The sequence below is a fragment of the Tiliqua scincoides genome, chromosome 13 (assembly GCF_035046505.1).
Source record: "Tiliqua scincoides isolate rTilSci1 chromosome 13, rTilSci1.hap2, whole genome shotgun sequence".
Taxonomy (NCBI): domain Eukaryota; kingdom Metazoa; phylum Chordata; class Lepidosauria; order Squamata; family Scincidae; genus Tiliqua; species Tiliqua scincoides.
In genome coordinates this window covers 13,814,547-13,825,646 of record NC_089833.1, presented here as the reverse complement: position 1 = coordinate 13,825,646, position 11,100 = coordinate 13,814,547, and positions in this window count along the sequence as shown.

The following is an 11,100-nucleotide window of genomic DNA, read 5'->3' as shown; positions in this document are numbered from 1 at the left end:
TGCCTATGTAAACCGCCTTGAATAAAGTCTTGAATAAAGACCAAGAAAGGCGGTATATAAATACCTGTATTATTATTATTATTATTATGCCTAGACGCTAGAGAGGAGATGGTTGGCTTCTTCAGCTTGTGGGGCCGGCTACTGACTAGTCAAGCTGTTTGGGCTTGACCCCTTCCCCTTCACTGATGTTGATGTTTCCCCCATGCGCTTTGCATCACCTTCTCCTCTCCACTCTGGGGAGGACTGCCCATGTGTCAGACCTCCCCTACCTTGTGGAAGAATCAAGCGGTTGCTTTCACGCTCAAACCCTTTTTACATCTCTCTACTACTGTCTCCCCAGCAGCCCAACGAGCACTGGATCCCTCGTGGTGGGAGAAGACATGTCTTCTCCTCCCTTGCCCAGTGGGTGGTGGGGACAGCACATACTTTTGTTTGTTGCTGCTGGACACCTGATCCCCCCACCCAGTGATGGGAAAAGCATCCCAGAGCACTGTGCTGGGGCTTGAGGGGTCAGCTTACAGTGCACTCAGGTCCCTTCTACAACAAGAACGGAGTTGCACAGGCAGAAGACCTGCCAATCAGCATCTGTGCCTGTGAAGAGGCATCAGCTTGGGCCTGCATAGCCCTGCCTGCATCACTCATTCCCACTGCCTCCCCTCCGTCAGGGCACACACCATCAGGTCTGTCCTTTCCATCGGCAGAGGGAAATTTTTCCTGTTTGATGATGTCACTTCTGGCCGTGACATCACTTCCAGGTTAATGACATCACTTCTGGTGGATCTTGACAAATTGTCATTCTAAAAAGTGGGTCTTGGTGCTAAAACGTTTGAGAACCACTGCATTTTATACATTAGCTGCTACACAGCTAATCATGGAGCCTTTTTGTACTTCAGATGTCTGTGTGTGTGTGTGTGTGTGTGTGTGTGTGTGTGTGTTGCCCCCCCCCCTTTAGTAACCCACTTAATACAACCAACTTTATTGACTAAAGTCTAAGCTGGCTGCTGGTCATGCTTCAGTTTTGGGTTGTATTAATGCTCCTCGCTTGGCAGACCTAGGAGCTGGAGCTTGTCATCCAGTGGCCCTCTGTCCGTCCTCTATAAAGGGATTATGTCTTTCTCTGGGGGAGAAAAGGCTTATTCATGTTTTGAGGCTTGTCGGAATATAGGAAGCGAAGCCACCTTCTAGAGCCCGGTGCTAAGTGACAGTCAAACACTAAGGCCCAGATAAGAATCTATTCCATTCCATAAAAAAAAAAAAAAAAAAAAAAAAAAACTTGAACAGGGTCTGGGGGAATTTGTATGGCTCTGTTCAATTCCTTGGGCTTTGCCATTTATCCATTTGGCTTAATCAGTGCTAAAGTCAAACAAGCTTTGGTGGCTGCGGAAGCTTTTCAGCAAACAGAGAGCCTTGGGGTTGAGAGTGAATCTGCACTCGCTCTGCAGGCTTGGTGATGCGGCTCCTCCAGTAGTACTTGATGCTGCTTAATAAAACCAGCAGCTCTCTTGCCAGGTGCGGGTGTTGCGGTCTCTGTTTTAATGACAACCGGGGGGGGGGGGATGGGACGACGCACTGCGTGATGGGCAGCATTGATTTATGTTTTCAATTTATTAAAATGAATGTGCTAGTTATGGTGAGCAGAGTTTTGACAGATACGGTTTCAAAAATCTTTGTATGATTCTCTAATTTTAAAAAGGTGTGATTGAAGTTGTTAGATCAGTGCTTTTTATTCCCATCCACTCCCCCCTGTCTCTTCTCAAGTTTGTTTTTTTTCTGAACCACTCCTCTCTTCTACAATTCATTAGCAAACATCACCCCCCCCCCCACTGCAAAGAAAACCCAGGGCTTGTGAGAGGGGGGAGCAGGGGGTAAATTATATCCAGGCCTGGAGTCATAAAGGGTTCCAGAAGTCAAAGAGGGGGCCTTGGTATCTTACATTTTCCTATCTCACCAGGGCCCATGGGAAGGGGGTGTGGAGGTTGCATTGTATCTGGCTCCTGGGTGAAAAAGAGGACCCGGGAGCTCAAGGAGGGGAGCTGGAAATTTCATGGGATCTCAGAAAAATGTGTGCGTATGTATTGTGAGAAGACTGGCATTCGCATTTGGTGTTCTTGTTGGCAACCTTCAGTCTCGAAAGACTATGTTATCACGCTCTGAAAGGTGGTTCTGGAACAGCGTCTAGTGTGGCTGAAAAGGCCGATTCGGGAGTGACAATCCCTTCCACACTGGGAGCAAGTGCAGTCTGTCCCTGGTCTGTCTCCCTGGCTATGGGCCTTCCTTCTTTGCCTCTTGGCCTCAGTCTGTTGGCCAAGTGTCTCTTCAAACTGGGAAAGGCCATGCTGCACAGCCTGCCTCCAAGCAGGCCGCTCAGAGGCCAGGGTTTCCCACTTGTTCAGGTCCACTCCTAAGGCCTTCAGATCCCTCTTGCAGATGTCCTTATATTGCAGCTGTGGTCTACCTGTCATTGTCCTTACGTTCCAGGTGCCCATCTTTAGGGCAGGAGTGGTTCCGGAACAGCATCTAGTGTGGCTGAAAAGGCCGATTCGGGAGTGACAATCCCTTCCACACCGGTAGCAAGTGCAGTCTGTCCCTGGTCTGTCTCCCTGGCTATGGGCCTTCCTTCTTTGCCTCTTTGCCTCAGACTGTCGGCCAAGTGTCTCTTCAAACTGGGAAAGGCCATGCTGCACAGCCTGCCTTCAAGCGGGCCGCTCAGAGGCCAGTGTTTCCCACCTGTTGAAGTCCACTCCTAAGGCCTCCAGATCCCTCTTGCAGATGTCCTTGTATAAATTGAAAAGGAAGCAGTGGAGAGACAAACGGGATGCAGGGGAGAGGGGGGAAGGGAGAGGTTTGTGGGTATCAGGAAAAACCGCATTTGGTGTAATTATGTTGTCTTGTGTACTCCCTCATTGTCCTGTGACATGTGGAGACCAGTGTCTGGCAGGCTTTATGGGTTACAACTCACTGCAAAGGTGCAGAATGTGGAGAGTGGCAGAAAAGCAAACATCTGAAAGCTTCTCTGATCCTAGTGGCTGTCCCAGGTTTCTAGTCCATCAAGACCTAGGACTTTTCAGGTCAGTGATGGCTGCATTTGGGGGTCCTGGGGATACATGGTTATTCCAGCGGAGTCTCCCGGGAGACTTGTGGGGCTGACATACGCAGTTTGACGTTCAACAGAAACTAAACGAAGATGGTGTTGATGTCTGTTTGAACGCGTAATGAATTCATCACAGGTACGTTTACTGTTTGGTTTCACAGCACAGGTTTGTGAAGTTTTCCCACACAAAGTAGTACGCGGCCCCCACAGCTGTCACATACCTGGAGTTCAGGCATTGGATGCCTGTGCCCGAGTGGACCGTCGGGGTAGCAGATACAGTGGGTGTCCTCGGAGCGTTTTGAGTCAGAAAAAGCGCCACGTGGGACCAAAAAGGGTCTTTGCGGTTTTGTACCGGCGACTATCAAAGTGGTGACACAGACATCTGTACAGAGAACTATTTTTCCCTTTTGCCTCTTGAAAGTAGTGCTGCATGTGGGACTTTCTCGTTGTTTTCTCTGTGAATCATGCTCTGCAAAAGGCAGGCGTGTGCCAGACTCGAGATAGTGCTGGCATTTATCTTCCCGGCACAGGCAGGAGGCTTAATCATTCATTCATTCCCCTCCGTATTTCTCACCCCCACTTGCACAGTCTCTGTCTAACTTCTCTCACCCACTCGCTCCTCTTCCAGTAATAAAGGGCTCCGGTTCTGACTCTGGATGAGGCCTAAGTTCACAGCACCCTTTTTTGTGCTCCCGCCGTTCGCATCACTCCACATCTGCCTCTTGATTTCAGGTCCTTTTGTGTATTATAGTTCCTGGGGCTGGGCGCTGGTTTTCATTTATCAGAGAGTTGAACTCCACTCGCCCTTGGGATTCAGCGCCGGCTCTGAGCGCGGGAGAAGGATGGAGAGCAGAAAGTAGTTCACCTCCGAAGACGAACCTCATCCGGCGCATCCTCACCTAGCCTGTGACGCTCTAAAAGTTGCTTTGTGGCATGCGGCCAGCCCCAGATGCACTTCCATAGTCGTCTCCCTTTCCATTAGCGTGCATGTCGTTGGCCGTTAATGACATCGCGGCGTTATGCGGCCTTCAAGGCTTTTCTGCTCACAACATTCAGGCTCTTAAATGAAGATGGTGCACGGAAAGGTGGAGGTTTGAAGCTATTTAAAGCACAATGACACCCCTCCCCCACTTCCTTTTTCATTTTTAGACAACGATTTGTGTAGCGTACGTTGCTCAGTGCACAACCCGCAGCTCGCCTGGCCTCTGTGCGCCTACTGTGTCATGCGCTGCACCCGTTGATGGGACCCGGCTCTCTCTTGACACATCCTCATCGTGCGTGATGAGGTTGTCAGCTCCAGGTAATTGACGTGCAGAGGAGAACGCAGTGCGACTTTGCTGAGCTTGCCGTGGTGTGACATACAGATTACAGTTGGCTTGATGACGGGAGGCTTTGGGGCACTCTTGTTAGTGCCATCAATGTGGTTCGTAATAGGGTAGCCTTGCTGGCTGCTGGACAGTCTTGGGAAAATAGCGAGGACCCCACAAACCAGACTGCTTGAGCAGACTGGCTGAGCCAGTGAAGCTCCCTTCCCTGAGGGCGAAACTCAAGTCTTCCATGCTTTTATTTATTTGCCACTTCCATTTTTACGCTGCCCTTTCTCTAAGGAGCTTGGGGGCAGTGTACATGCTTCATCCTTCCTTCCCTGTTGTGTCATGCAACAGTCTTGCAAGGAAGTTAATGATGGGTGGTGGTGATCCAAGTTCTGTCAGATAACTTTACAGCAGGGTGGCCAGGGAGGGGAGATTTGGAACTCAGGGCTCCCTGGTTGCAGTTTGCACCACTCATTCTGGCTTGTAGATTTCGTCGCCTAGAGAGAAACAGGTAGATGCACCTCAGGGGCTCAGTTTTGCTGTTTGTCCTGGGGCACATTCAGCTCTTTAAAAACCACTTCACTTTTAGAGTACTTGTGAATGGTGCACCCATGGTGTCAACAAAGCAGAAGCCCTAAGTTAATCTAGGGTAGTTTGAAATGACAGACCCCAACAATGAAGCCCAAAATACACGTCTGAAAATGGTGTGTGCTGGTTTTTGGTCCTTTTTTTCAGTGTTAAAATTTAACTCACGGGCCATACAGTGCCCGACGCACGGTGTTTGTTTTGACAATCTCTGCATCGTCCTGGCAACGCTCCTGCCACTTGCTTGTCCCCATAAATGAAGCACCTTGAGAGGTGACAACAGAAAGTCTTCCACGCTCCCCCCCGCCCCCCCCCCTGCCTGCCTTCCCTTTCAGGCTACTTGTTTAGATACCGGCATTGTCAGTTCCAGCAATGCGCAAGTGGCAACTTGCAGCACTCTTTCCCCGCAAATCAAGGTATGGGATCACAGCTTAATTTAACCTCTATCTCATGGCGCACTGCACCCTGGCAGAATTCTAATTTCCACGGGACCAGGTATTGTGCTGGACCTGACAGCGGTGGTTGTCGCCGTCTCCGGGCAGAGAATGTTTCTATTCCTCAGTGGCCTGCATCACGACCGCCACTTCTGTTCTTCCTTTGGAGAAGGACTGCCTTTATTGGTCCTCTCTTTAATTTTGTATTGCATTATGTAGGGTGTCCCCCTGTGTCCATGGATCCCATATCCGCGGTTATGGGATCCACGGACACAGGGGGACCCCCTGCATAATGCATAATTTCTCCCCCTGCATAATTCTGCATAATTATATAATTATGCATAATATAATATATAATCATGCATAATTTCTGCATAATTTCTCCCCCTGTCTACCCAATACTTACCTGTAATACCCTGTCTACCCAGTACTTACCTGTAAAAAAATACTTACCTGTAAATACTTACCTGTAAAAAGGAACCCTGTACTTACTGTGGCACCAAGCACTCATCTCATCATCTGTAACCTGTTATATAACCGTAGAAGAGGAATGCAAGAAGCAACCAGCCAGAACGCTAGAGGAGGTAGACTAAGGGAACGCTAACAGGAAGCAGGAATCTTCCTGCTTCCTCTTAGCGTTCTGGCTGTCTCCCTCCTCTAGCGTTCTATAACAAGGCTTCAGCAGATGAGTGATCAGTGCTTGGTGCTGTGATAAGTACAGGGCCCTTTTTTATCTGCGGTTTCAGTATCCATGGCGGGGCAGGAACGTATCCCCTGCAAACACAGGGGGGCACTTGTACCCAAATGGGCGCACATAAGTTTTGCAGGTTTCTCCTTTCAGACCTCTCCATTCTTCTCACTTGCCCCGTCCCCTGCATGGATTGTTTCACTCAGTGCCCCCCTCCATCTTACTTCCTCTTGTGCTTTCTCTTCTCCATTCTGTTTCCTATTTATAGACCAACTTTGCTTCAGTGGCAGTCAATTAGAACAGCGGCAAATCCTTAAAAGGAGGGTTCTGGGAGGGAATATATTTGTTGATTTGCCTGTTCCCGGGAAGCCGGATTGATAGTTTACTTGAAGCTTTTGCGGCACATTTAAAATTCTCTTGGGCTTTGCTGATTTTGAAATAAATTTTCATACATAAAGAAGAAAACCAGGGCCCTGCTCTTCTCCGTGCACTGCGGGATGAAAAAAATGTCAACAAGGCAAGCAAAGAGGCAGTGTTTTTCCTTGAAGATATTAAAATCAAAAGACCCTGATGAAAGTTGGTGGTGTGCTTTTTCTCTACCTGTCTGTCTATTTTTAGAGCCGCGTCCTGCTTTTTGACCCGAGTTTCCAAAGCGCTTCTAGTATTAACGAAAGACGACGGTCCTCATCAAAAAAATCTTACGACTTAAAATTAAAGCTATGTTGCTGTCTTTTTCCAGTGGCTGTTGATAGTGACTCTTCTCCACCTCTTTTTAGACCGTGAACCTTTGAGGGGGCTGGGAGCCATTGTTTGACTTGATTCGCTATGTACACCGCTTTGTGAACTACTTTTTGTTGAAAAGTGGTATGTAAATACTGATTGATTGATTGATACAAGAATGGGGCAAATGTGGAAAGATGAGGTGGGGGTTGTGAAACAGGTTGACCAGACAGGGTGACCAGATGTCATAACTACAGAGGAGGACAAGGCACCCCAAAATGTTTCCAGGAAAAATGTAGGACGTAACAAAATAAACGCTAAAAACACTCATATATCTATTTCATGTGGTTAATTTAAACAGTGTATTACTTATTATGAAATTTAAAACTATATTATGTATCATTTATTACATATAATTTATTAATTACCAGAAGGCTATGAGCTGTCTACAGGGAGCAGCTCACAGGAAAAAGGAGGCCATTTAAGTTCTTTTCCAGGACATGCGGCTAAAAAAGAGGACATATCCTGGAAAAAAAGAGGACATCTGATCACCCTGGGGGCAGGTAAAAAGAGATTTTTAAGAATCTAAAATTCGCAACATGAGAGACGACAGAGGGAGAGGGAGGTGGTGTCAATAGTTAGATAATATTAATGAGGGGTTCCCAAAGTATGTGTTGCAATGGCACACTCACCACGTGTCCCCAGTGGCCCCTTCTACCTGTTCTTCCAGGCACCATGACATTGGATCTCATTAAATCTTGTGAGATTTGGGTGCCACCATCTTTGATCTCATAAGATTTCACCAGCTCCGGGTGGCACCTGGCTGAGCTGGGAAGAAGAGGCTCTGGGGGCCTTGTGACACGGTTAGGCTTGAGAAGCACTGGGCTATGCTGTGTGAAGGCCAAGAACTGTAGAAACAACACATGACCCAGTTTGTTGGGTCATCCTGAGTGTGATTCTTACTCACCCCACTGTGACCAGGCAAATAGCTCTATGTCATCTTGGGTTAAGAAATCTGGAATCTCTTTGGGGGGATGGGGGGCTTCAGAAACCAGCCCGGTATTCTCTAGGAACCCTTTCACAAACAGGAAGGCAGCACAAAAAATATTTTTTTGGGGGTGGAGCAGGCTACACAAAAGGCTTTGTTGGTTTGTTTTTGTAGATTGGTCCCAAGTTGTGAATGCAACTTGCAGTCTTATTAAACTCGTTATTGTGAAATAGTCGAGCAGCGTCATTGGAACTTGCCTGGCGTAAGGGGTTTTAAGCATGGTTGTCATGTTGTTGTATTTTTCCACATTGCATATTGAGCCATCATGCAGCTGATCCTCCCTTGTCGAGTAAACAAAATGCCCAATGTTGTCCAGGGAACCTGTGCTTGGCCTATTAGGGGATGTTTTATAAACAACCTTATACTCCACCCCCTTCGGGGCCATCGGAGGAAAGGTCTCCAAAAATTGTTTCTCAGAGCAAACATTCATTGGCCAGTCCCACCCCAAGGGCAGGCTATAATTATATGGCAATTTTCGGTGAGCTGATTAGGTTTCATTCCCCCTGCCCTTTTATTAAATTGTACAGCTCCTTCACCTGCTTTCAGCGACAAACAACTTCTTAGGTGTGAGATACCATTCCACAGTTTGCAGGAATGATATCTTTTTTTTTTTTTTAACACTTAAAGGGAGATTTATGTCAAGAAATAGCAACTCATTATATCTTCAGCCCAGGTTAGATTTGGTGAGATGCTTGCAGGGAGTTGTGGGCGAAAGGGCTGTGAAGGAGATAACCTGGAAGGGGCAGCCACAATAATCTAGCACCATGGTTGTCAAACATTTTAGCACGGGAACCCACTTTTTAGAATGACAGTCTGTCAGGACCCACCAGACGTGATGTCATTAACCTGGAAGTGATGTCATGGACAGAAGTGACGTCATCAATGTAGGCTTCACACCTAAGCTGCAATCAGCCACAGGATGTGGTGCTGGCGTCTAGCCTAGACGCCTTTAAAAGGGGATTGGACGAGTTTCTGGAGGAAAAATCCATTATGGGGTACAAGCCATGATGTGTATGCGCAACCTCCTGATTTTAGGAATGGGTTAAGTCAGAATGCCAGATGTAGGGGAGAGCACCAGGATGAGGTCTCTTGTTATCTGGTGTGCTCCCTGGGGCATTTGGTGGGCCGCTGTGAGATACAGGAAGCTGGACTAGATGGGCCTATGGCCTGATCCAGTGGGGCTGTTCTTATGTTCTTATGTTCTTATGTTCCATTGCATAGGGCGTGTCTGCTTTTATTTTGCATAGCTCAGAATTCAGACATTCCAGCTTGGAAGTCAAAGCAGGACACAGACTTGGATTCTCCTCAAGTCACTCAGTCCTCCTCCCTTGCCAGCATCCTATTGTCGCATCTGTTCAGGGCAGAGCACCAGGCCTCTCTCCCACCGGGAGCCTGCCCTACCCAGCAGCCCTGTATTTTCAGTGGTGGCCAATCTAGGTACTGCGTGACCCACCTGAAATTGGCTTGCGACCCACCTAGTGGGCCTCGACCCACAGTTTGAAAAACACTGCTCTAGCAAGCGTTGCCTTTTGGTGCTTGAAGCGTTAAAACATGCAGGCAGGAGAGTCAGAAGCTTCTGTGTTGTAATTCCTACCCTATTTTGAAGTTGTACTCATTGCAAATGGAGAGGTTGATTTCTGATTGTTGTGGAGAGTTCACCGACATCCATCACTTGCAGCTTCTGATGGGACGCCACTGCTTAGACACTCAAGAACTGTGATTAAATTTGGGAGAAAATCTGACTGATTGTGCCTGAAGCCCCCTTCTCTTTATGATGGAAGTGGGGGAAGAGGGGGGCTTGTATTACACTTCAGGCAGCAGGATAGCCAGGTATTTTCTTGCCTATAGCTTTTGTCACTCCCAATCCCCTGGCAGGCATATGTTCTCTGTTGCTTTTGGAAATGTATACATTGTGGAGAGATCCCTTTAATGGGTAGACGTAGCTATCTTTGAACCCTCTGTGGTTTCTCCTCTTTCAAGAAGCCTCCTTCTGCCCAGTGCTACCTGTTTTCTTACTTGACTGATTTAGATCACTGAGATGCGGTCAACCCCAAAGCAGAATGATGTCCAGGAGTGATGGTTTTCAATGTCAAGGCTGAATTTGGGCACACAATATATACTGAAATGGTGTATCTGATGGTCCAGAATGCCTTTCCTTTGTCACAGAGTGACCGTGGCCACCACTCTCGCACCTGAGGCTGGGGCCTTGTCTTCTAGCTAGCCTGCAACCAAGGGAATCTCTCTCTTTGGAAATGAGCCACTGGGCTTATGGGTAGGAGTTACCAAGACTGGCGTGGGTGGGAGCAGCAGATTGGAGGCTTGAAGTGGCTCTCCTATGACTTGCTGTGGCTGCAATGTGTGTGTGATTTCTTAGCAAGAATGTACCCTCCCAATTTGAAGACCCTCTTGTTGTTTTTTTGGTACTCCTTGGTTAGCTTGATGCCTGGCGTAGAGCCAGCCTTTCTTTCCATCCATTTTGGCCAGAGAAGAGGAGAAGAGAGCTTTGCATTTTTGCTACATGGGCCAAGGAGTTGCTTACCTTAAACTGGATACACAGTGAACAGGCCGAGGGGTGCTCTTATTGCCTGCTGTGAAGGTAAATCTGCCGGCTGTTTTTCTGATGGGCGCAATTTCTGTGCCCAGGAGGGGGCTGCTTAAGCACAAGGCTTGGAGCTGTGGAGTTCCTAGGAGGCAGAATGACTCCCTTGGAGTCCATCAGCATCAGGGCTTCGCTCGTCTGTGACCACAAGATGCTGGCCTAGCCATCCTGCGTCTCCACAGCAGCAGGCCTGGCCGCGTTCCATCCGTCATGCTGCCTCTGCTTTCGAGGAGGCAGCTGCAACTTGGCTCTTCAGCTTGGCAGCTGCTTGCCTGCCCAGGGTCTACTGTGCCATTGAACTGGAATGAAGGGTGCCGTGAAGGAGCATCGTAGTCCCAGAAGATCATGACTGATCAAGTCAAGAGCTTCTTTAGCTGCTGTCAGGCATACCTGGAAGCCCAAATGTCGGGTGTCCCAGCATTGTCATCCCTAGCCCCGAATGTGCATGTGGTCAGTGTCACGTGTCTCCATTTCACTTCCCTCTACAGAGTGTTTCCCTAACTTTGTCCCCGACGTACCGCTTCCAGTGACCTGCCGACCAGAAGCAAGGACCTCAAGGTCTTATCCATTCTAGCCAGCTGGCCTCTCAGTACTCCCCCCTCCCACTCTCTCACCCAGGTGA